General features: G+C 46.9%; 1 protein-coding gene across 1 annotated transcript in view; it reads left to right on the forward strand.

Annotated features, from left to right (window-relative positions):
* The window catches only part of TMEM132C (transmembrane protein 132C), a 446,814-nt gene that overhangs the window by 283,227 nt on the left and 137,104 nt on the right, over positions 1 to 26,483 (forward strand). The window lies entirely within an intron of this gene.

Below are 26,483 nucleotides of genomic sequence, written 5' to 3' on the forward strand. Positions count from 1 at the left end.
TATCATCAAGTACACACACATTTTAAGGACACTACTATTTTTGCTTATATTGGAAACATTTTCTCTTGACAGTAAATATTCCTCAAAAACATTCTTAATAACTTTACAATATTCCATGAGATGGATTTAACATACTATAAACAACCAACCGTACCTGTCTTGTTTACCATTTAGGCTGATTCCAAGTTGCTTTTAAATTTCGACTCTTATTCTGGATTCGGGGGGTACATGTGCGGCTTTGATATGTGGGTGTGTTGCTTGATGCTGAGGTTTGGGACATGAATCATCCCGTCACTCAAGTGGTGAGCAGAGTACTCAGCAGGGAGTTTTTCAGCCTTTATTCCCTCCCTCTCTCCCCCTCTGGGAGTCCCCAGTCTCTATGGTTCCCGTCTTTCTGCCCACATGTACCCCTGCTTAGCTGCCACTTACAAGTGCAAACATGCAGCATTTGGTTTTCTGTTCTTCCATTAATTGCTTAGCATGATGGCCTCCAGCTGCATCCATGTGGCTGCAAAGGATGTGACTTTGTTCTTTCGTGTGGCTGTGTAGTGGTCTATGGCAGATGTATACCACACTCTCTTGATCCAGTTCGCGGTGGATGGGCTGATTCCACGTCTTTGCTGTTGTGAACAGTGCTGCCGTGAACACAGGAGTGCAGGTGCCTTTTTTGGTACAACAGTCTGTTTCCTTTGGGTATATGCCCAGTAATGGGATTGCTGGGTCAGATGGCAGTTCTGAGTTCTTTGAGAAATCTCCAAACTACTTTCCACAGCCACTGAACTAATTTACTTTGCTACACGTGTTGTGTATGTGTTCCCTTTTCTCCACAATCTCTCCAGCATCTGTTATTCTTTTGACTTTTTAATAATCATCATTCTGACTGACGTGAGATGGCATCTCATTCGTAGTTTTGATTTGCGTTTCTCTGATGATTTGTGACGTGGAACACTGTTTCCGTAAGTCTGCTGGCCACTTGTATGTCCAAGATTTATTGTTATAGATAATGCAGCAGCGAACCACCTTCCACATAAATCTTGGTACATGTCTCTTTTTCCTTAAGGTGGCTTCTTAGATTCAAAAAGTAAGATTGTTTTTCAAGGCTCTTGATTTATTCTGCCAGTTTATTTTTCTGAAGGGATTAGTATTAAAGAAAGAAATATTCTATTACTGGACACATTTTCTTAAGTAACAGCTGCAAGGCACCATGAAAAATCCTCAAAGTATCCGCTTGGTTTACTACCACGCTGTTCTTTTGTCCATAGAACTCCTCCTCTGTCTTTCCTTTAATGTGTAACCAGGAAAAGAAAATCTGGTGTCTCGAACAGTTTACAAACTGAAACACCAACCCTCACCATCATTACCCCAAGAAGGATTTTTAGTGCATCTGGGAGGTGAGGTCAGGGGTGAGGGTTGGGTGTCTGAATCTTTGAACTTGTGAAAAAATGGCCAGAAAGAATGTTTATGAGTGCCTTGTTCCAAGCAGGAGATCAGAGGCCAAATTAAATCGCCTGAATTGAATACACATAAAGTCTAATTAACCCATAATATTAGTGTTGATTATGCAAATAAAAGTGAATGTGTTCATTAACAGGCATCGAATTTATATATGTGAATAATTCTTCAGGTGGGAACTGGAATGAGAGAATCAGAGCGAGGGAGATGAGCCTCATGGTATCGAGTCTTGAAGGGCTCCTGTGGCAGCCCTGCTTGTTCTGAGGCTTCCATAGCCCCGCTTCGACCCCAGCTGTGTTTGCTGTCTCAGTGGTAAACATCGTGCATGAGTTGTCACAGTCAGCCTTCCTGAATGTTTCGGCAGACTGTGGACACGAGGAAGATCTGAATGTGCAGAAATAGAGAGTAATGGCATCTGAGGCGCTGCAGATGGTCGGGCCCAAGAAATACGTTCAACGAGGAGGGCAGGTGGTGCATTGGGCGGAGCCACCACGCCCGGCCCCACTTTCACTTATAAGGGCCGTTATGGTTGTTTTGGCCCCACCTGGATAGTCCCAGATCATCACTCATACCAAAACCCTCACTTCATCATATCTGCAAAGTCCCTTGGCCTTGTAAGGTAACATTTCATAGGTTGTAAGGATTAGGAAGTAGAAGAATTGGGCTCCTGCTTCTTCTTATAGCATGGTCCCTGTAATGTCCATTCAGTCCTGAGTCTTTGAAATGCTGGGTTTGGACAGCTTGGGGTACCAAGGTCAGGCCAGTGATTGCACCTTCCAAGATTCCCAGGGCGGGGAATAACATTCCTTCCCATGGAAGCTTTCCTGGTAGCCGGGATGGTCTGATATCAAGACCCTTTTTATGTACAGCACTGCCATGGGCAATGGTGTCACCCTTCCTGGCTGGGTCCAGCGGAAGCAGACAGTGCCAGTCAGGGGTGTGCAGGGCGTATTCTTGCTTCGAGGCAAAAGTTGCTCAGTCAAGTATCTCAAGCCTCATTGGCACCAATCCCCACCAAGGCCATGATTTTGGCTGCCCGCAGGAGTCTCTCCGCAGGACTCTGAGAGCCCGTGCTGTCTGGGATGGTGTTCACAGGTGCAGAGAGTGGTGTATTTCATGCCTTTGGCTCTTGAAATATCTCCTGTGAGCTTCTTCATTTAGGTGAGTCACCGATTTGAGATGTGGAAGCTGCATCTGCAGCTTAAGATCTTGTCGGCCACATCCCCGTGTCGGCCACATGCCCTGGCTCATAAAACAGAGCACCTGGAGAGACATAAATAGTTTTGAAAGAGTGAAACTGGTCAGCCCATGGAATGGCTGCCACACAGAGGCTTCCCCGGGCAGTTCCAGAAAGGTTTTATGACCCCTTACCAACCATTCCCATCCATTGCTGTTTCTTCAAAGGCACAAACTCCAAACACACACACACCAAGTCTAACTAAAAGTAGTGCTTTGTAAACAAGCACAGCTTCAAAGCACATCGCCTGGCGCTTACCCACATCTACATCATCCCTCATAATCCCCAAACACAGAAGCCTTCCATATCGGGAACTTTAGCAGGAGATCAGCCATGACAGCTGATCTGGGGAGCTGAGCTCTGAAAGCGGCAGGCAGCTAGTGGTTCAACACGCCTGTTGTTGACGCCTCAAAGGTTCTGAAAGTCATTCTAGTCCATAAGTTTCAAACAGGACCATGAACGACTACCAGGGGCCCCACTAAACCCTACAACTGCTTGAAAATATATGGTGTGTGAGAGGCTGTGTCCAAGTGCCATTCTCTTTACACCAGTTTCATTGCTGTCTTCCCATTCCTTGACTCCTGTGAACTGTCATCCCTGAATTGAACTTGGTTGATCTACGTTTCTCATACAAAAATAAAATTGTAGTGACATTTGCTGGGACACACAAAATCTCCGATCAGCCATAGGCCCCATTCCACCCTGTTGCCTTGTATCTGGCCTCTACGCTTGTGAATTCACTACGTGGTTTGTGAAAGTGTGTTAGTATGAAAATCTGGTATGTCAGTCAGCTATACAAGGACCCCATGACCACAGGGGTGCACTTCGATCATCTCCCATCACAAGATCCTTCACCTACTCACATCTACCAATGCCCTTTGACTTATAAGATGACATATTCAGAGATTCTAGAGACCAGGGTGTGGACACATTTGCCACAATCATGCCACATAAAAAAACCACCAAAATCTCAGTGATTTCTAAGTACAGTGGCCCTCCATATCCATGAGTTCTGCATCCACAGATTCCACCAACCACAAATGGAAAATACTTTTTTAGTGGAAGGCTGTGCCTGTAACGCACATGTAGAGACTTTTGTTTTCCTGTCATTATTCTCTAAGCAATACGGTATAACAGTAGCTATTTACATAGCATTTACATTATACAAGCTATGAGAAATAATCTGGAGATGATTTAAAGTATATAGGAGGATGTGCATAGATCATATGCACCTTTTATCTAAGGGACTTGAGCATCCACAGATACTGTAATCTGCAAAAGGTCCATGAGCCAGTCCCCCTTGGGTAATGAGGGATGACTGTCCAAGCTTTGCTCTCCTGCTCCCAGGGCTGTAGGTCAAGTACAGTCTGGGCTGGCTAAAGGGAAGCTCAGGCAGGAGGCTGCCTCCAGGTGTGAGCTGGTCGGGCTTCGCTCCAAACCTTGAGCTGAAAGTCTGTCTGTCCGTGTGTGTTTGGTCCTGGGCCCAGGGGCAGAGTTATTCTGGGCATGCTCTTCTCACAGCAGCTCATTATCCTCTCATCTAAGACCAAAACTGGCGTCCCATCCACTGACATCCCCCTGGCCAATGTGAGTCACGAGGCCAGGATGTAGGGTGAGGAAGTCCTCCCCACCCAGACATACAGGGTGGGTGAATGGAGGGAGTGCATGCTGCACACAGTGAAGCTGTCATTCAACCCCCCCCTCCTCGCGTCAAAGGGCTGCTTGGCTCAGAAAATGTCCCCTATTGCCGAAATGTTCTTGTACAGTTTCCATCTGTGGGAAAAAGCTCTAGACTTCCCCTTTCCCATGTTCATTTCTTGAACAAATATTTGTCAGGTGTCTGGTGCTTGCCAGCTACCATGCTGACAATCTATGTCCAGGAGTCTTACTAGGGGAAGTTTGAGGAAGAGATACGTGAAGACTGTCCCAAATATGAACTCACACCTGGCGAATGATGAACCGTGTCGTGCTCAGCATAGGATGAACAGTGGCACTTGAGTGAGGAAAAGAAGAATCGTAGGCGAGACCGACAGTGCTGGCTGTGTGGCTCACGCACTCCAAATGCTTTGCCTCTAATCCTCCTGCACGTCGAATCCTCCTTCAGGCATCTGAGGTAGACACAGTGAGGTATGATCTCAATTTACATGTGGGGAAACTGAGGCACCATACATTTTTCAAACCCACTCAGTAAGAGGTGCAGGTGGAATTCAAACCCAGGTCTGCCTTGAGGAACAGGTCGTCCCTTGTGCTTATTCAACAGGAAATACACCCAGCGGGCCCCCCCCATGTAGCAGACACTGCTCCACCCGGTTCCCGTTCAAGTCCCTTTTACTGCTCTATGTCCCTCAGTAGGTGTGTCGGCCAGCCAGGGCTGCCTGGACAAAATTCCACAGACTGTTTGGCTTAAAAAACAGAATTTATTTTCTCACCATCTGAACGCTGGAAAATCTAAGATCAGGTGCTGTCAAGGATAGTTTCTGGTAAAAGATCTCTTCCTGGCTGGCAGTTCGCCACCCTCTTGGCATCTTGTGTCCTCAGAGGGCCTTTCCTCTGTACATGGAAGGAGAAGCTCCCAGTGTCTTGTCCTTTCCTTTGAGACAGGGTCTCACTCTGTCCCCCAGCCTGGGGTGCAGTGACATAAACAGGACTCACTGCAGCCTTGACTTCCTGGGCTCAAGCGATGCCCCTCTCTTAGCCCTCCAAGTGACCGGGACCAGGCTACTTTGTTTGTATTTTTTGTAGAGATGGGGTTTCACCATGTTGCCCAGGCTGGTCTTGAACTCCTGAGCTCAAGGGATCCACCTCCCCTGGCCTCCCAGAGTGCTGAGATTACTGGTGTGAGCCACTGCGCTTGGCTTCTTCCTATAAGGAGACCAGTCCTATGGGATTAGAGCCCCCCTCTTATGACATTATTTAACCTTAACTACTGTCTCAAAAGCCTTGTCTCCAAATATAGTCACACTGGGGATAGGGGCTTCGTGAGACGAATTTTGGAGGGAACAATTCAGTCCGTAATCGTGGGGTTTGCTCTATCACCCTGAACCTGCGTCCATCACTGCACGACCTGGGGCTGCCGCTCCCTTGTGTGCACTCATGCAGATTCTTGGAAGAGCCTCGAGCTTCTGCCTGGGGTTCTCTTTGCTGATGATGGACGGGTATGGACTATGAAAGCCCAGCCCATCTCCCCCATGGCAGACAACTCTGAATTGTCATGGACACAGCTCGACTCAGCTTCCCACAGGATCAGGCTGCAGGCTGGGGCTTTGAAATCACACCTTCCCTTTGCTTCTTCCTGCAGTGTGAACTATTTCCCTCTCCCCTTCCCCTTTCCAGATTCTCCTGGCGGATGGGGAGAAAGGAAACAGCATCCTTAATCAGTCACTTGCAAATGAATCCTCATCTTATGATCTGCTTCTAATGAACCCAACCAGAGACTCTCAAAAACGTTAGAGTCTCCACTGCACCCCTCCCCGCCGCTTCCTCCCCTGGTGAAATGGCCTCTTAGATGGGGAGAGAGCACTTGATAGAAAAACTGTCAAACAAGACAGCTGTTTTGGTGGAGCGCCATCTCCCTGTAACCTAGGACCTCCGAAAGACCTGTGGGTTGTTAGGGTCCTGGAACCATCTGCCTGTAAACTTCAGACCCAGGAAGACAGCTCGCACCTAGTTCGTACACAAACCAAACAGCATGGCATTTGGTTTCCAGGCTCCCATCACCCTGGGAGAGGTCTGAGCATCTCGGCAGTCAGGCAGAGTCAGCCAACAACCTACCAGAGTGCACGTCGTATTTACAGGGTGCGGGACCAACAGAGCAATTAGCATGCTGCCCAGGTCCTTCCCCATCAGCCCTTGTGACGGAGAGGATCAAACAGGAAGCAAGTACCTCTAAGTCTGCAGAGAAGAGGCATAGAAGCACGTGGAGCGCGTGCTGAAAGGCAGGAACACATGTTGCGGTCCTCTTGGCGTCCTCCTGTTCTTAGGAACTGTCTTCTGCTTCCCCCTTTTTCTGCTTTACCCTGATCTGCATCTGTTTTCAAAACCAGGTGTCCGGGCGAGCCTGAGCAGCTGGGAGCAGTGAAGCCAGCAGTTCACAAAGCCTGAGAGGCTGATCTCAGCACTGGCAGGAGGGAAGAGCCGACCCTGGCTACTTTTGATTCGAACGTGCACCTTGATCTAGTAAAGGTTTCTGCCGCACGCATTCCAGGAGGCTTATTTTAAGCTTTTTCCTTCAGGGAAAATGTCAAAACTTAGGTGTTTCTTTAAACCGTGGGCATACTCTGAAGGGCAGGGGGACTCCGTGCTGGCAGTGCACCCCCCACCGAGGCTGTCGATAAGGTGGGCTCCCCAGTGGGGCTGGTGTAGGCACACCTGCCTCCTGCCCGACTTCCCACAGAACCACGTGCACCTGTGCTGTTAGGTACTGCTCACCTTCATTTAAACTGCTTCACTCCGGCACCTCAGAAGTTCCCTTTTAGGCTTTCTTGTTAAAACACTGCTGTTAACATCTCTTCCAGAAGCAAATATAGTATCTTAAAAATAGAAACTTACATAGAAAACTGTAATATTCTGTATATTTTATAGTGCTTGACAGCACACAGAATACTACTGTGTATATTTCACTGTCTCTGGCGCTTTATAAAATGCTCTGTGTACATTATTTCAGCAAATCTTTCTAATGGTCTCATGAACTGAGGAGTCATACCATTGGGTAGATAAAGAAAAGAATAAAGACACTCACAGGAAGTGAGGATCCAAATGAATATTTATTCAAATCATAAAAAAGTTTTATTTAAAAAATAACTTTAATGTTCACAAATAAATGGAGAGAACGCCTATCAGGTGCACAGAATAAAGGTTAGCATAAACAAATACAATTAAAACATAAAAATCCTGGCCAGGAGCAGTGGCTCACGCCTGTAACCTCAGCATTTTTGGAAGCTGAGGTGGGTGGATCACCTGAGTCAAGAGTTCAAGACCAGCCTGGCCAACATGGCGAAATCCCACCTCTACTAAAAATATAAAAAGTAAGCCGTGTGTGGTGATGTGTGCCTATGATCCCAGCTACTCAGGAGGCTGAGGCAGGAGATTCGCTTGAACCCAGGAGGCAGAGTTTGCAGTGAGCCGAGATCGCACCACTACACTCTAGCCTGGGCAACAGAGTGAGACTCCATCAAAAAAAAAAAAAATGCCATAAAAATCCTATTGAAGTCTAGCTAGCTAATATTACCAGGAAGAGGTGATGTGCTTGCCTTGGAGGTTAGAAGGGGGTTAGCAGGTGTCAGGGAAGTGTTGGGGACACATCAGAGTCCAGGGGTGTCCAGCCTTTTGGCTTCCCTGGGCCACACTGGAAGAATTGTCTTGGGCCACACATAATATACACTAATTATAGCTGATGAGCTGGGGAAAGAATTGCAAAACAATCTCATAATGTTTTAAGAAAGTTCACGAATTCGTGTTGGGCCACATTCAAAACTGTCCTGGGCCACACACAGCCCGTGGGCTTCAGGTGGGACAAGCCAGTGACTAGACCAAGCTGAGATTTTCTGCCACGTATCCTTTTATTAGGCTTATTTTTTCAATGCCCTTATTTTATTTTCATAATCAGAAAAACATGTTCAAAGAAATGTTCTTTAAACTCATATTCCACACCTTATGTAACTGTTGCCCTTACTGTGTCCTGCCTTACAGAATGTATGTAAGTATTTTTATACCGTTGGGATCAGTCTCTAATATGTTGCATCTCTTTTGGTGACTTAACGTTGCCAAAGTGCTTTGCTTGTCCCATACTTCATTTTTTCAATAACTGATGAAGTGGATGGACCCGAATTTATTTAGAAAGCTCCCTGTGGTAGGGCACCTGGGTTGTTTGCTCCCAGCTTTTTAGTATAAATCAATCAGTGGCACACATTTCCGTGCCAACACTGTGCTTTCTCTAACCCCCTGCTCTGAATCATGGGACCCAGGCGGTGGCTGTGAGGTAGCTCTAGTCCGAGCCCCTGCCCTTCCTATTATGCCACCCCTTCTTCCTGGCCCCCACACCCAACATAGAAATGGGGGGGAAAAGCCAAAAGCCGGTACCCAGACCAGTGAAGGGGCCACGGAAGAGGCGAGGAGCCAGGAATGCCACGGGAGGAGAGGGAGGGGCCCTGCACGGAACCCTTTCACTCCCCCAGTCCCGCCTTGTTGCAGCTCCAGGGCGTCTGTGCCCAGGACTGTTTACAGGCCATCTGGGAGACTTGCTTTAACCTCAGAGCTGCTAAAAGAATCTAAAAGGGAAACACTTTCTATCCACGTGACTCAACCTTACTCAAGGGATGCGTGTTGCCTTTTAGAAACCGTTCCTGGGATACTTCATTAGTTCCCGAGAGTGCTGCCACTGACATTCCTAATTGTCGGACTGCATGCTGAGAGGCTGCAAAGCTAGCAGAACTCAGAGGCATCCACGGGAAATTCCAAGACTTTTAAGCAGGAGTCAGGAGTCGCAAATGCAAGGGACAGGTGAAGTGGGTGGAATGTCCACGCTCTGCATGCTGCGGGAGGTGGGGAGGGTGGGGGGCTGCACCCTCTTAGAGGACACATCTGTTATTTAGGCTCTAGAGCCTTCCCAAGGGGGAATGCAGGCTGTGAGTTGCCAGATCTCTGGGTTTTTCTAGACCTCCTGAAAATCCAGAACTCTTTCGTTTTTGCAGATTTTCTTGGATGTTTAAAATCACTGTGCAAATCAAACACAAGGTATATTGTTCAGGAAAAATTGTTCATCAGGAAGTAGACCATGCACAGAAGTGGCCTGTTTGAGTCAAAATAATGCCTGTTTTCTTTAGAGGTTGATTACCTGTATTGTCCAGGTACGGAGTTTGCGGCAAAACAGCTGTCCGGGAACTCGACTCTGCCCCTCTTTGAGGGACTTAGAAAGGAGGCCAGCTGTTTCAGAGACTCAGCTCCCCTCATTTTCACCACACGCTCCCTCCTAAACACACCAAATGGCACAGACGCTCCCGTATTTCCAGCGGATGCTGTGAACACGCATCTGAGCTCCGGTTCTTATGGCTCGAAGTGTCAGCCCTAATGGGGATCTTGGTGCATGGCGTGGAGTTCCTCCCTCCCTGCTCCTCTTGTCACCCAGCTTCTAGTGAGATGAGGTGGTCTCTGGGCCAGTGTTCCCCGGGTGTTCTAGGGGGAGACTGTCTGGGACCCACGTGCTTCCACAGAACAGTGAATGATGCCTCTGCCACTCTTCCCCCTCCCTGGAACAGAAGCAGCTGCTGCATCCCCAGGCTTCTTAATTCAAGAGCCAGCATCGGGCCTCAGGGACTTGAGAGAAGTAAATCAGGCAGGTAATAAAACAAGAAGCCTCTTTCCAAAAAACCCCAAAATCATTGAAAATGGTGAACAAGAGGCCCATTAGTATTCATTTAAGCAGTCTCAGTTGCATACCTCATATACATAACTGTGCTCAGCTATTTGTTTTGGAGAATTCTGGAATATAAACATGCTCATAGCTGCTCAGTGTAAACGGTTTTCAGCAGTGCTTAGAGGAATGTTGTGCCAAAATCATCTGCTTTTCCTTAAAGGAAATTGCTCAGACCAACTGCTTTCCGTAGGAGATATTTGAAGATTGCAAACTACCACAAACTAAAATCTCTCAATCAGCGGCATAAGCTTACATTTTGGGTCCCCTCCTAAAACAAGTTAAAAGTGTCTCCCACTCCACCTACCCACAACTGACAGCAGGCTTCTGGAGCATCTGTAGCAGGGCGATCTATTGATACACAAGTTGTGTGGGTCTCCATAAAACTCCCCCCCGCACCGCCTCTGTCAGCAGGTGCCAGGCCTTTGGCTGGCTGGACTCCGTGGAGGTTCCTGGCGAATGTTAAAGCCCAAGGTCATTGAGGTTATTGTTGTTGCCTCTTTTTTTTTTTTTGAGATGAGATCTCATTCTGTCACCCAGGCTGGAGTGTAGTGGCACAATCACAGCTCACTGCACCCTCAATTTCCTGGGCTCAGGTGATCCTCTCACATCAGTCTCTGGAGTAGCTGGGACTACACGTGTGCACCACCACACCTGGCTAACTTTGGCAATTTTTGTGGAAACAGGGTCTCATTGTGTTGCCCAGGCTGGTCTCAAACTCCTGGGCTCAGGTGATCCTCCCACCTCAGCCTCCCAAAGTGCTGGGGTCACAGGCATGAGCCACTGCACCTGGCCAGAGTTCCTGGCCATTTGTACATCTTAAACCCTCCCAAGAGAACTTGCTGGAAGCACTGGGGTGCTGGGTGGAGAGTCGGGGAGAGGAACAATTGAGGAGAGGCTGGGAAAGGGCCTGAGGGAAGATTTTACTGGAGACTGAAGGGCCAGGTCTGGCATCCCAAGCCTCGATCTGATGTCTGAAATGGTGAAGGAGCTTCTTCGTCGCTTGGTGCTGTTTCAGAATGCAAGCCCCACAGTTTATTATCTCATGAAGACTACCTACCATGGAGGAAATTAATTTTCTTCAAGGAAGTCAGGAGGTGTCTACAGAGGAGGAATAGATGCTGGGTAGTGAAAGCCGATGTGTGTCCGTGAGAACCTGCATAGCGTTGGACAGTTTTCCCACACCATCACCGTTTCACCCAAACAATGAGTATTAATATGATCCGTTTTCAAATTATGGCACTCTGTGTTATAGGTTGTATTTTTTTTCAGAAATATTTGAAGGGACATACTCCCCATGTCCCCAGCTCACATGCTTTTCTGGAACCTCTCTACTCTCCCATGAAGAAGTGGTAACTGTCTCTTCCCCTTGAAACCAGGTGGGCTGTAGTGACTGGTTGACTCATAGTGCTGAGTGGAAGTGATGCTGTGTAACTTTAAAACTAAGCCGTAAAAGTACCCTGCAGCAACGTGCAGGGAGTCCTACTGTCCAAAGCCACCATGCTGTGAGGAAGCACAACTATCCCATGTGGAAAGGCCACAAGGAGGACCCCCAAGCCTTGTGAATAGACGGTGATGTCCAGCTGCCCCTGGCTTCTCCAGCCACTGTCCGACAGCAACTGCAAGAGACCTAAGCGAAAGACACCCAGCTAAACCCTTCCAGGATTCTTGATTCACAGAAATAACGAGAAACAATAAAATGATTGCTTTTGTGTTATGCCACTACATTTTGGGGTGATTTGTAGCCTAGAAGCATAAAAATGAAAAACAGGGGAACTCAGAGGAGTTCAACTATTTGCCAAGCCCACACAGCTACTAAGAACCAGTGTCAATATTTTAATCCTCTTCTGTCTGGTTCTAAACACCCCTGCTTCTCCCACAAAAAGGAATAGATTCCTAAGCAAAGAGATGTTGACAGGCTTGTCTTCCTACACCAAGGGACCCTTCCCAATTCCCAGCCCAGCATCACCTCTGGAAGCTAATTTCTTTTCTTCCTGCACCCAAGCCTCATTTAAGATCTTCCATGACCAGAAGGAGTAGTTTCTACTTTCTGTATTCCCATCACAGTCTGACATGTGATCCCCAGTCAAAACTGAAAATGTATAAAACAAATATATATCTCAGCATCTGTCCTGAAATGATTTATTGTATCAAGTTAACAAGTCTCTCAAGCTCTTGCCAGCCCAGTAATTAGCTTTAGGGGAAGGCTGGGAAGCTGATACTCTGGACTCTGACACAAAGCAGGTGCATTTCAGAACTAGTGTGTGGCCTTAGAGACCCTGCCTTACCAAGAGGCACAGGTGAGGTCCTCTCCCTGAAGCCTTGCCTCCATTACTAGTCCTCAGAGAGCAAACTGGACACTAGAACAGGGTTGTGGGGCTGTGTTCCTAATATCCCCAAGGCTCTGTGTGTCTTAGAGAACATATCTGCAATGTTCCCAGCCACCACTGAGCCATGTGCCATGCAAGGTTCATCTGCTTTGGAAAACCCTTCAGATTCCACAGACTTTTGTTATTGAGGCTGCTTCTCATACCTGGTTGATCTTCATAAGAGAGTGGCAAATGGCAGTAGAAATGAGCAGTTGATTATTTTTTTTTAATTTTTAATTTAATGGATTTTTTTTCTGCATCAGAGGTGAAGTTTTTGCTCACATGGGTGCTTGTATTTCAAGTATTCTACAAAGCAATATGGCACCACAAATAACAACATGGTCTCTTGAGTCAGCCCAGCAACTTGGATCCACATTTTGGCTCTTCTGCTTGGAAGTTGTGTGGTTTCGTACACATTAATCAGTCTCCTTGGGTCTTATATCAAAATTAGATGATAACTAATAAGAGTACTTTTGCTGAGGAGTGTTTGTGAAGATTAAATGGGTTACTCTATGGGGGGTGCCCATCTGGACCTCCTGGAGTGTTAGTTGTGTTTGCTATGGAAGAAGGCGTCCTTGAGTTCTTCCTGACACTTTTGACACAGTGGGGCAGAATGTCTTGCATCACAACTGTGACAGAGGCACAGTAGTCTCTTCCCATGGTGGCCGGTATGGTTTGGCTGCCCCACCCAAATCTTATCTTGAATTGTAGCTCCCATAATCCCCACATGTCATGGGAGGGACTCTGTGGGAGGTAATTGAATCATGGATCTGGGTTTTTCCCATGCTGTTCTCATGATAGTGAATAAGTCTCATGAGATATGGTGGTTGTATAAAAGGCAGTTCTCCTACACGTGCTCTCTCTTGCCTGCTGCCGTGTAAGACATGCCTTTGCTTCTCCTTTATCTTCCACCATGACGGTGAGGCCTCCCCAACTATGCTGAACTGTAAGTCAATTAAACCTCTTTCCTTAATACATTACCCCGTCTTGGGTATGTCTTTATTAGAAGCATGGAACAGACTGATACAGTGGGACATGCCGATCACTGAGTCATAGTGCCCTGCTGACTCTGATCCACTCCAAATTCCCACTGGAAGCTCCATCCTGTCCACCTCCCTCTTCCTTTTAGAGGCTGGTTAGCTCTGGCCTTTACTCCCAGGCTCAGGAGGGCACCTGGTGGTTGCGTAGTTTTTGCTTTGACTACTTATAAGCCAACACTAAAGGTTCTAGGCTTGTTGCAATTTGTCACCTTCCTAAGGTTTGTTCCCATGTTCCTGCTTTTATTATTTTTATAATCTTGATTTATTTGGGGTAACAGGTAATACATTTATATAGTTCCAAACTAAAAAAGCATACAGACTTACATGCAAATATCTATTTCTTCCTCCAGCCACTCAGTGCAAGCCCCTAAAGGAATATTTGCTGAATGACTGGATGAATGAATGATGCTTGTGATGATATATTGAATTACAGCCTGTTGTCCCATTGTACATATAAAAGGAAGAGGCTCAGACTGTCTCTTTGTGCTGACACAAGGGCACCCTGGGAGTCAGTGATGAAACCCCAAGGTTTTGGAGGAGAATGCAAGCAAAACCCAAAGCTACTGTCATGCTTCGTGCCTTCTTCCCCTACCCCAGACCTCCCCGCCAGCTCTGCTCCTCTCAACAGCTGTGATAAAGGCAGGGGGAGGATTTATTGTTCACGCAGTGAGGTATGTGTGAAGCCAAGTTTTTATGTCAATGTTGTGCCAGGCACTGCTGGACACACAAACATTTTGTTAAGATGTCATTCCAGCTGGCAGTAACTTCACAGCTTTGCCCAAGCTTGAACTTTGCTAACCATAAGGAAATAGAGAGCTTCTCCATCTTTATTCTTCATGCCAGGCTGCCACTCAGAAATCGAAGACTTGCAGGGAGCAGGAAGGCTCGGGCTGTTCTCCTGAAAGCTTGAGAAGAGTCTTCACATGTTGCCTTCTGCATGCCTGTTAAACCTTCCCAGTTAGGGACCTTCTGACTGTATCAGCCTGATCTGAAGGTCTTAGAGGAAGCCCCTGAACTGCTGTATTTATATGCGTTAATCAGATAATTACTGAGTGCCTTCTAAGCAGTGGGCATTTTCGGGTTCATTAGGCCTGGACCTTGACCGTGCGGACTTCACCCTTGGTTAGAAAAGATGCACACCAAAAACGATTCAGTTGCAGCTACGGCAAATGCCGTGAAGAGGAGGTGTGCCGTGTTAAAGAAGCCACACGAAGAAGTGCGTGACTCAGGAATGGGGGTCGATTGCTTGCAAAAGACACTCTGTTTAAAGTGGTATGAATTTCAGAAACATTACTTTTTCTTCCCCATAGAGATCCAAAGGGGTTGGGTGCCTCTACTCTGCAATGCTGTCAGAAGCCCAGTCTCTTTTTCTGGTACCACTGGAGGCTGCCCTTGCTGACACGATTCAATATGGTGTGCTAGTACTCGGAAGCCCAGCCGGTGGGAGGGTGGACAGCAAGTGAGGGCAGCGGAGCAGAGAAGAGATGGGTGGGGTGTTGGGGGAGTGTTCGGGAAGATACCACCCACCAGCTAGACTATCCCAGTAGCCTCAAATCAGATCCAGGAGATAGGAGACCCGCCCAAGCCTTCCTGCTCCCTGCAAGTCTCCCACCTTCCCACCACCGTCTGCCCGGAACCACAGCCTCCGCAAAACTGGGACCTCATCTCTCTGTCCTCTGTCACTTTGCACAAGCCCATGTTGCCTGGCGCCAAGCATTCTGAAATGACACCCAAGCCCCTTAAGTTGGCAAAATACTTGAGGTTGTGGTTCAGGAGAAGACGTAGCAACACCTATTTTTTTTGAAGCAGTGTGAAAAGAGACAGTCTCTTAACACAGAGAGATTATCTTAATAACTTTAAATTGGCCCGTCAGACCTCTTACTTCTCTCCTCAAAGACATCGTGACAGGTTACTCTGGAAGGCTGCTCTCCATGCCTTTCCTGGGTAACCTAATGAGGTTTTTTTTTCCTTTCTGTTTTCAGCATCACATTAATTCTTTATAAGTGGTCCTTATTATTCCCTACTTGTTCTGTTTCCAGTGCAGTATTTTCTCACCAGCGGTGTGTAAACTAGGCTGGCTAAATGGCAGAGACGCCTCATCCATCATGCCTTTAATTTCCCCACCTTGGGAGGAAGCGCTGCAGCTTAAGTGTAGGATGAAAGCAGATCACCCTCATACTTTGCCGGCTGCTTGGGCTGAGGCTCTGCGTGCCTCCCCTTCCTACCATCGAGCAGACAAGGGCAAGCGACTATCTTAATTCCCCAGTGGTCACCACTGTCACCATGGGGGTGTACATTGATTAGGATAAAGGAATCAGCTTCTGTGTCAGCAGCCCGCAAATCTGTTTCGGCAACGCAGAGCAGATTCCTCTCTTGCTTGTGTGTTTGAGTTTCTGCAGCGGCTTCCACTCTGCAAAGGTGACAGGTACCCCAGACTCCTGCCAGCTTGTGGCCTCATCACCCCAAAATGTTGCCACAGTCAGTGCAACCCAAGAGAGCTCATCACCACCGTGAACTGCAGCCACGGGGAGGGACAGAGGGGAAGCCAGGAGCCTCCTGCTTTCTTTTAAGTGCAGAAACCAGAAGTTTTTGACCCAGAAGCTCTATGTCATGTCTCATGACAGAACAGGGCACACAAAGCTGTGCCTAGCTGCAAGGGAAGCAAGGCAATGTCATCTCATATCCTAGTTAATTATGTGCCATGCCCAAAGGGCACAGGGGAAGAAGGGGACAGCTGATAGGCTCTACTCAAATTCAAGGACAAATCCGAAAATACTCAGAGTATGAATGTTGAAGGAAATCCAACGTGAGTCCTCTGAAGCAGAGGAACATCTAGGAGACAGACAGAAGATCCAGAGCCTTGGCAGGCCCTGGAGGCCAGTCTGGCAGGAGGTCATCCAGACAGAAAGGTGAGGGTTCACCTGCAAAGGACTGAAGTGGGCTTTTAAAAGTTTTCAGGCTGGGCACGGTGGCTCACGCCTATAATCTCAGCACTTTGGGAGGCGGAAGAGGGCAAATCACGAGGTCAAGGCCAGCCTGGCCAATATGGTAAAACCCTGTCTCTACTAAAAAAATATACAAAAATTAGCTGGGCGTGGTGGCACACACCTGTAGTCCCAGCTACTCAGGAGGCTGAGCCAGAAGAATCGCTTGAACCCGGAAGGCAGGGGTTGCAGTGAGCCAAGATCACGCCACTGCACTGCAAGTCTGGGTGACAGAGCAAGACTCTGTCTCAAAAAAAAAAAAAAAATGGGCCAGGCACGGTGGCTCAAGCCTGTAATCCCAGCGCTTTGGGAGGCCGAGGCAGGTGGATCACGAGGTCAAGAGGTCGAGACCATCCTGGTCAACATGGTGAAACCCCGTCTCTACTAAAACTACAAAAAATTAGCTGGGCATGGTGGCACGTGCCTGTAATCCCAGCTACTCGGGAGGCTGAGGCAGGAGAATTGCCTGAACCCAGGAGGCGGAGGTTGCGGTGAGCCGAGATCACACCATTGCACTCCAGCCTGGGTAGCAAGAGCGAAACTCCGTCTCAAAAAAAAAAAAAAAAAAACAATCACATGATCAAGAACCAGAATAGCATGGAGAACTGGCCAGCAGAGAGAGAGACTTTAATATTTAAGGCAACCGTTGCCGCAAGCCAAGGACTCCTCTTTGCTCCCTGGAATGGTAAAGATAATGATGATACAGCAGAGCAGCTGCTATTTTCCTAGACTGTGCCACGCGCTCTCAGGCAGCTCCGGGTCTGATGTGATTGAGTTTAGGCAGTGTACATTCCTGGAAAAGTCTCAGACTTCTCACGCATAAAACGGGGATATTATAAGATTGTTGTGGGGATGACAGATGATGTAAAAACGTGAAAAGCTTAGAACTGTGCTTGACGCTTAGCAAATGCTCAGTAAATACTGTCTTTTGTCTCAGTTCATTTGGGCTGCTCAAACGAAAATATCGTAGACTGGGCGGCTTAATCCGCTTATGCCTGGGGTTGCGATATTTTGAATTTTTGCAGTCAGACCTGGGCGATGACCTTGAGCAGTAGGATATAAATAATGCCCACATGCTTAGCGTTCCAATAAAGGAACACTAGGTATAAATGGCTACACCTTTGTTTCTCAAAGTTGTGGAGGCTGGGAAACCCAAGATGAAGGCACCACAGACCTGTTGTCTGAGGAGGGACTTCTTTCTCCTTGTGCCCCACATGACAGAGAGGGTGCTCCAGGCTCTTTATCTTCTTAGAAGGACATTAGGCCCATCGGGGGGTTCGATGCTCAAGATCTCATCTAAACCTACTCATCTCCAGAAGGCCCCACCTCTGAATACAATTGCATTGGGGTTAGGGTTTCAACATATGAATTTTAGGGGGCACAGATATGCAGGCCACCATGCTTTTATAATCATTATGATTTCTCATGGCCTTGCAAAGGAGTCAGTGAGGAGAGGTTTCCGCCATCACAGCGTCATCCCCAGCAGCGTCCCCCAAGCCAGCGTGAATTCAAGTACAAGCAGTGCTGCCCGGCCAGGGCCGTTCAAGGCCAGCTTTCTGTCCCACATACCCTATGGCCACCCCATGCTGCTTCTGTGCAGAATTCCAGCTCCACCAGGATGATTTCTGATTCTTACATCGACCTTGAGATATGGGTATCATGAGTCCCATGTTCCAGAAAACAGTGTAAGTGCAGTGACAGGGCTGAGAGATAAAATCTGCCGTTTGAAATCAGCTCCACCACTGACATCTCGAGGAACTCAGGGAAGACACTTCTCTGAGCCTCAGTTTCCTTATCTCTCAAAGGGAGCTTGTATTTCTCACTTCATGAGGTCGTCCTCAAGAGCAAATGATTTAACAAGTGCCACATGCTTGACCCAAAATGAGAGCTGCTGCTATCGGGGAAGCCAGGGTTCCTTGCTTGTGGGAGGCAGCTTCTGATGTGGTCTCCAGGGATCCCCCCTTCCCCCCTTCCTGGTATTCATGCCCTTACGCAATCCTGTCCTTTTCCTTGGGCTAGACTGGCGATGCTCTTAACCAATATTATGGGATATTGTTATGGAGAATGGGCTGAGAAAGGTAATAATTATTATAACTCATAAGTAAAAATATTATGGGATATCTAACTAACCAACAGTGATATGCCACTCCCATGATTAGGTGACAAAGCCTGCGGCTTCTGTGTTGCTGGCAGACTCCATTGTCTTCTTAGCCTGTGTGCTGGCAAAGCCCACCTGGCAGAGAAGTGAAGGTGGATGTAGCCAACCATCACGGAGGAACTGAAGCTGCCAGTCCGGTAGCCCACGGTGAACAGAATCCTCTCAACAACCACATGGTCTTGGAAGCAGATCCTTCTCTGACTGAGCCTTCATATAAGACCCCAGCCTCTCCCACCACCTGGATTTCAGACTGAGAGACCCTGAGGCAGAGAACACATCTGAGCCTTTCAGGATTCCTAAACCACAGAAACTCTGAGATGACAAGTGTGTGATGTTTTAAAACACAAATTTTAGGGTAAACTTGTTTAACTCACCGTCTTCTTACAGATGACCTACAATTGCTGTATTAAGCTCTTGGTATTAAAAAACAGTCAATAGGAAAATATAAGTGTGATATAAAAAGTCCTTCCTGTCTTTATGGAACTTTATAACTTGCAGAAACCATCTTCATGGATATCATTTCATCATCATCATAAACCTCTGAGAGCTGGGCAGGGTGGTGGGCATTCATGTCACAGGTGAGGAAAATGAGACGTATAGTGCATTAAAAGTAATTCATCTGAAACCACCTAGATTAGAAGAAACAAATGCTATTCTATCTCCACAATGCTATATTCTTTCCAAGAAATTCACCCTCTATTGGGGGATTCTTTTTCCCACATCTCAGCATAAATGCCATGATTTGACTCTTAAGAACTGCATAAAGGTCAGTAACATGATATAATCTAAATAGGTAAAAAAAATTGTTTTTGAGCCAAAATCTCACTCTGTTACCCAGGCTGGAGTGCAGTGGCGCAATCTTGGCTCACTGCAATCTCCGCCATCTGGGTTCAAGCAATTCTCCTGCCTCGGCCTTCCGAGTAGCTGGGATGACAGGCATGCGCCACCACGAACAGCTGACTTCTGTGTTTTTAGCAGAAACTGGGTTTTGCCATGATGGCCAGGCTGGTCTTGAACATGTGGCCTCAAACGATCCACCTGCCTCAGCTTCCCAAAGTGCTAGGATTATAGGCATGAGGCATCACGCCCCGCCAAACACCTTTTTGATCAATAGCTGCCCCTACCTTTCAGGTTCGCTTACATTCTAGGCTTTCAGATTAAAGAATGCTTCTGAAGAAGATAGCATGAGGATGAGCACAGGTCTAATGTAGAAAAAATGATTGGCATTTCGTGTGCATATTTCTGACAACCTGTATTGTCTGGAGGAGGTTTTCTTAAAGAACTGATTGAGTTATTGGACCTGAGGGTGTTATTTCTTTGCTCGTTTCATTTGAATGGGTTGGTTCAGCCATTACCTGAGAATGTGAAACGTTGTGTTTAGCCCTGTACTGATTACAGCCACACCACGGGGGAAAGATCCTGGCTGCTGGTATTCGCTTCGTTTTTCCCAGTCTAGAGCATGTCAGACTGACATAAGACGCCTATGAAATTACATCTGAGTTTGAAAGAGTGACGCCGCCCTTGCGTGAGATTGATGTCTTTGATGGACTCTTCCATTGGAGGAGTGATGGGTGGATAAAGAGCCACATTCTCAGCTGCGCCGCCTCTTCACGTGGTTAGTGTTGTGTGGTGCCTCAGAGCTCAGACTCAGGAAAGACTGCCAGGGTTCAGGTTCCAACATTTTACTGAGTAACTGAAATTTAACAAGTGACTAAACTCTGTGTCTAGGTTTTCTCACCTTTAAGATAGGGATGACATTCATAGCGTCCTACTACCATTATTTTGAAAATTAAATTACTGTGCTTCTAAGGGGTCCTGGGAAACGTGAAGCGTTATCACCGTGCTTAATGTTGTTACAGTGGTGGTTATTGTGTTGCTTTAAAACGTTTCAAGGTTCCTCACTTCTAGAAACTTGGGAGCAAAATACCAAATGGATGCATCGTTTTGAAGAGGAAATTCAGTGTATTGACCCTTTAGAAAACGTCCCAACCCAACTTCAAGTTTTCCAGGACCACTCAAGGATAGCTAGTCCTCTAAGACCACATCCAAGTCAGAAGAACATGGTATCTCCTTCAAGGGCGTCCCGCTCAGATGGCTTTATCCAAAAAGGCTATTTCAATGCAAGAGAAAGAAGAGCCAACCCAAACTGAATTGGAAAAAAGAACCTAGCAAACTAGGAGTAAGCTGGAATTCCACTCAAGAGGATTTAGTAGTTCAATGGATGTCACCAGACAACTGGTTAATAGTACCGTATTGTTTACTTGGAAATTTTCTAAGAGAGATCATGGGTCCACACACCCATAGTCACACACCCACACACGCAGCCTTAGACACACACACACACACCCATAGACACACACACACACATACACATACCCATAGACACACACCCATAGACACACACACACCCCCATAGACACACACACACACCCATAGACACACACACACATACCCATAGACACACACACACACACCCATAGACACACACACACACATACACATACTCATAGACACACACCCATAGACACACACACACACCCATAGACACACACACATCCATAGACACACACACACACACATACCCATAGACACACACACACCCATAGACACACACACACATACCCATAGACACACACACACACCCATAGACACACACACACATCCATAGACACACACACACACACACAACAGGTAACTATGGTAGGTGATAGGTGTGGTTACAGTAATCATTTCACAATGAGTGTGTATATCCAGTCATCACATCATATGCCTTGAATTTGTCTTTGTCAGTATATCTCAGTAAAGCTGAGGAAAAAGATGCCACCGGAGAGTGGCCACCTCCACTTTAAGGTGCCGTGGTTTCTTTCTGCTTTCCTCCACTGGAGTGGCAGTGCCACACTTCACGTGGCAGGATGATGGGCAGACCATCTCCACCCCCTGAACCTTCCAAGCTCCAGTCCAGCAGGGCAGAAAGAAAGCAGCTCTGTTCCTGTGGCCACACGGAAGTTCTGAGGACCAGTCGGCTGTTAAGGTTCTGGGCTACAATGCCTGTCTGAACAAGACGCAATGCCTTGTGTGTGGCGTGCTTTGAGTCGCGAAGCCTATGCCATGTGCTGCACTGTGGGAGCCCCATCTCGGCCACATGGCCTGGAAATACAGATGAGAGAACCGCTAAGTTACACGATGCAGGAGCCGGTGTCCATTACGTGGCCCTTCCTGAGGGATGGGCCCCATGCAGAGACATTTCCTGCTGGCCTCCTCCAATGTGCCTCGGTGTGCAGGTGCGTTTGTGAGTTAGGGAACAAATGATGGCAGTGGTACATTTACTAAACAGTGTGGTTACTTCACTTCTGTTCAGAAACGCCTCTAACAGTGTCATCTTGCCCTAAAGAAGGGAGCAGGTCTGTCTGACTTACAGACCAAATGCTTTTTATGGTGCCCCTCGATGATGAAGACCTTCAGAGGCAGCCGAAGGATATGAAACTGGAAAACAATCCCAGATGTGCACGGCAGCGAGGACATGTTTTCCTCCTGCTTCACTCCGACAACTGTAGTATTTATGCTCACACCTTGTTCCACAAAGGATCTTCAACAATTTACAATACTGCATCCAATACAGGAAGCCGAAACCGACGTCACATAAATAATCGTAGCAAACACCCGAACTTGCCACGGACCAGGCATTATTCTCAGCACTTCACGCAGGCTTGTTTAGTCTCACCCTCCCTGTGAAGTGGGCGTTGTTAGCTTCTGTGCCTTACAGATGCTGAAACTGAAGTACAGAGCGTTTCAGAAGCTCTCCAAGGTCACAGCTGGCAAGTAGCAGAGTGGGGATTTCAACTAGCTCAGAATCGGACCAGGAGAGAATGAAGGCGGGAAAGTGAGGTCAAGCCAGGCGTGAGGTGGATGCACGGAACAGGTGTCAGGAAGCCCTGAGACCCGGGTCTCTCAGCTTTCTACCAACAAGATCCAAAGTGCCCATCTCTCAGAAACAACCTGCCCAGTGAAAAACAGTCAGTGTGAAGCCAGAAAAGGACTGCAACTGTGGGTTCTCTTATGCAATATTTACTTCATTCATTCATTTAAAAATATTGCCTGTGGCAATTCCTCAAGGACCTAGAAATAGAAATTCCATTTGACCCAGCAATCCCATTACTGGGTATATACCCAAAGGATTATAAATCATCCTATTATAAAGACACGTGCACACGAATGTTCATTGTGGCACTGTTTACAATAGCAAAGACCTGGAACCAACCCAAATACCCATCAGTGATAGACTGGACAGGGAAAATGTGGCACATATACACCATGGAATACTAGGCAGCCATAAAGAATGATGAGTTCATGTCCTTTGTAGGGATATAGGTGAATCTGGAAACCATCATTCTCAGCAACTGATACAAGAACAGAAAAACAAATATCGCATGTTCTCACTCACAGGTGGGTGTTAAACAATGAGAACACATGGACACCAGGAGAGGAGCATCACACACTGGGATCTGTTGGGGGGGGACTAGGGGAGGGACAGCAGGGCGTAGGGAGTTTGAGGAGGGACAACATGGGGAGAAATGCCAGATATACGTGACGGGGGAATGGAGGCAGCAAACCACATTGCCACGTATGTACCTATGCAACAATCCTGCATGACCTGCACATGTACCCCAGAAGCTAAAGTACAATTAAATATATATATATATACACACACACACACACACATACACACATACACACACACACACACACACATACACACATACACACACACATACACACATACACACATACACACACATACACACACACACATACACACACATACACACATACACACACATACACACACACACACACACACACACACACACATACACACATACATACATAGATGCATACATACATACATAATGAGATCCTTCTCAGCACTGGACACTCCCTCTTCTAGGACTGAGTGACTAAAGAGACTGAGATCCTACTCTCTTGTGGCTTTCAGTTTGGAGAGGAGAGAGGACAGGTAGGCATGTGACCTGCTGCGTCAGGACACATTCCATGAGGGATATTGAAGCAGGCGAGCGAGGACGTGCTGAGTTTGAGTGGTCAGCCCAGTTCTCTGAGGAGGTGACATTTGACACCTGAATAGGAAGGCATGAGCGCAGGCAGAGGGCACAGTGAGCTGAGTTTGGGACTGAACTGGGGGCCTCCACAGTGCCCAGTAGGGCTGGAGCAGGACGCCTGAGGGGACAATGGTGGTGATTAAGGTCAGAGAGGGAAGCAGGGGCCAGTTATTATTTCAACCTGGACGAACATACCTGGGTCTGACAGCCTTCCTCAGTCTCCTTCCTGCAGCAAAAATCAGGTCCAAGTATGGTTTTTACTCTGCCTTTCTTACGAAGACAGATGTTAAAAGCACTAATGAGCTCTTAAATGTTGAAAAAAGAAAAAGTACTTTCACCTACCACAGCAAATGTATGTACAGTGGACAGATTTTCTAATCAAGGAGTGAAGAGTAGAGGAAGGGAGGGGAGGGAAGAAAGAAAAAGAAAAGAAAGCACAATTTCCATTTTCCATTTATACCATCAGCTTTTTAGTAACCAGGTGACATGAAGACAGAGCTGACAATAGAGCAGCTTGTGGAGAGAGTAGTAAAAGCTGACAGGTAATTTGGTAAATCAAGACAGTCAGCAAACATCTGTGGAGGACGATAATATTCAAGGGGTTTCATTGTTTCTATGAAAACTTAGCCACGCTGGGCTTGGATTAATTTTTCATTGTCTCCAGTTAAACGAGGGTTGCTTACACAGCTACCTCAGACAGAGCCCTGATCGCAGCCCATCTTTGGCCAAAATCATAAAATACTGAAACAGAAGAAATTAAGTAAAATGAAAAAACCAACCTCAGACACATTTAAGTCTCCTCTGGTCTCCAAGGCCCTGGACTCTTTCTTTCTTCACCATATTTTCTTTGATCACGTTTGATGCTCTTTTATTATCATGCTGTTAACATGAGAAGCGAAAAGAGATGGAGAAGAAACACTGGCCATATTAGGAAAAATATGAAAAAGCATAGAACGCACCGTGAGGTATCTTCTCATCTCCAGAGAGGAGTGGAAAAGTAAAAGAAAGAAAATTCAAGGGCTGAAAAATACCCACACCTCCCCACCACACACACACACACACACACACACACACACACACACACGTCACATTAAGAAAAGATGCAGGACACATTCTGACGCTTAGCTGGCACAGCCACTGGGGATGTGCTTTCTGCAGTCAGTTTCTTTTCCAAATAATTCACAACATGTGAGTGCATTCGTGGGCCTTCACAAGTCTAGTTTTGACGTGTATGTCAGAGAAAAACCGCTGTGATGAATGGGTCTTGGGTTAGACTTCACTCTAGAATTTGGTTGGGTTTTCCCTTCTCTTACGCATTCAGTGCCCTAATGGGTGTTTTTACTAGTGCTGTGAACAGAAACCAGATTGCAGAGGCCTAACAAAGCCAGGCTTTTTCTTTTCCTTTCACCCAGCGTGAAGTTCTGAGGTTAAGGTTAGGCTGGGGCTGGCTTTGTGTCTCCACAAAGCCACCAGGGGACCCAGGCTCCTTTTCTCTTCCTGCTCTGCCATCTTTGGCATGTGGTGGCTTTTCTCATGCTTACAGGATGACAGCTATACCCACAGGCATCTTATTTGTGCTCCAGGTAGAGCAAATGGAGGAAGATGTATGGCCAAGGCAGTAAATAGGCGAAGGCTGGCTCTGTTTGTCTCTTTGTGTAAGAAAACAATTGCTTCCTCGGAAGTCCAGCCAGTAGACATCTCCTTATGTCTCATGGCTGGATGAGACCTGTATAGCCAGCCACTCCCGGCAGCAAGAAAGTCTGGGAAAGTTAATATTTTCCCTTGTTCACATCACCACCCTGAAAATTCAGGACTGTGTTAGCAAGAAAGAAGAAAAGGATGAATGTCAGAGAAGCAACCAACAGTAGCGCCCAGGAGACCGGAGGGGCACGCTCTCTTCGAGCTTTTGGACGTAGTTGTGTGGAGCCTTCATGGCTGGAGTTGCTCCAGCAACCTTGAAACTACACCAGACAAGGCCAAAAACAAAAGCCGGTGGTCTGAGGATGGTAGAACAGACACTCAGAAACTCTGCGTCCTTGATGACATCGCGGAGTTACCGAATACACTGACCTTTGTTGCCTGCCTGCTACCCTTTCTCTATTTGGTGAAAAGGTACATCTCACTATCACTTAATCCAGTCTGAGTTTAGGTTTCTAGAGTGTTCAGTCAAAATATTGTGACTGACACAGTCTTATACAAAGGAGAATGTTTGTTAATGAATATTTTTATTGTGGTAAAAGATACATAACAAAACTTAGCATTCTAACCACACTGAAGTGTAGTTCAGTGGCATTGAATACAATTAAATTCTTGTGGAACCATCGCCATCATCCACCTCCAAAACATTTTTTTATCTTCAGCTGAAGCCCTGTACCCATTAACCACTAGTTCCCCACTCCCCCTCCCCCAGCCCCGGGTAATCATTCTATTTTCTTTCTCTATGAGTTTGACTCATCTAGGCACCTTGTAAGAGGAATTACACAGTGTTTGTCTTCTAAAGGAGAATGTTTTGATGAGGGCTTTCATGGTTATAGGAGACAGAAAACTCTAATAGAAATTTGTTGCAAAGTCCACAAGAGAATCCAGTTAGGCACGGCTGGATGCGGGAACTCAGATCTATTCCATTGAGCAGTGCTTTCCTGTCTTACAGTAGGTATATTTTCTGTGCTGACTCTGTTTAGAGGCAGATTTTTCTTTCACCCATACCAGGTCTTCATCCTC

This window comes from Callithrix jacchus, chromosome 9 (assembly GCF_049354715.1).
Source record: "Callithrix jacchus isolate 240 chromosome 9, calJac240_pri, whole genome shotgun sequence".
In the NCBI taxonomy this organism is placed as follows: Eukaryota; Metazoa; Chordata; class Mammalia; order Primates; family Cebidae; genus Callithrix; species Callithrix jacchus.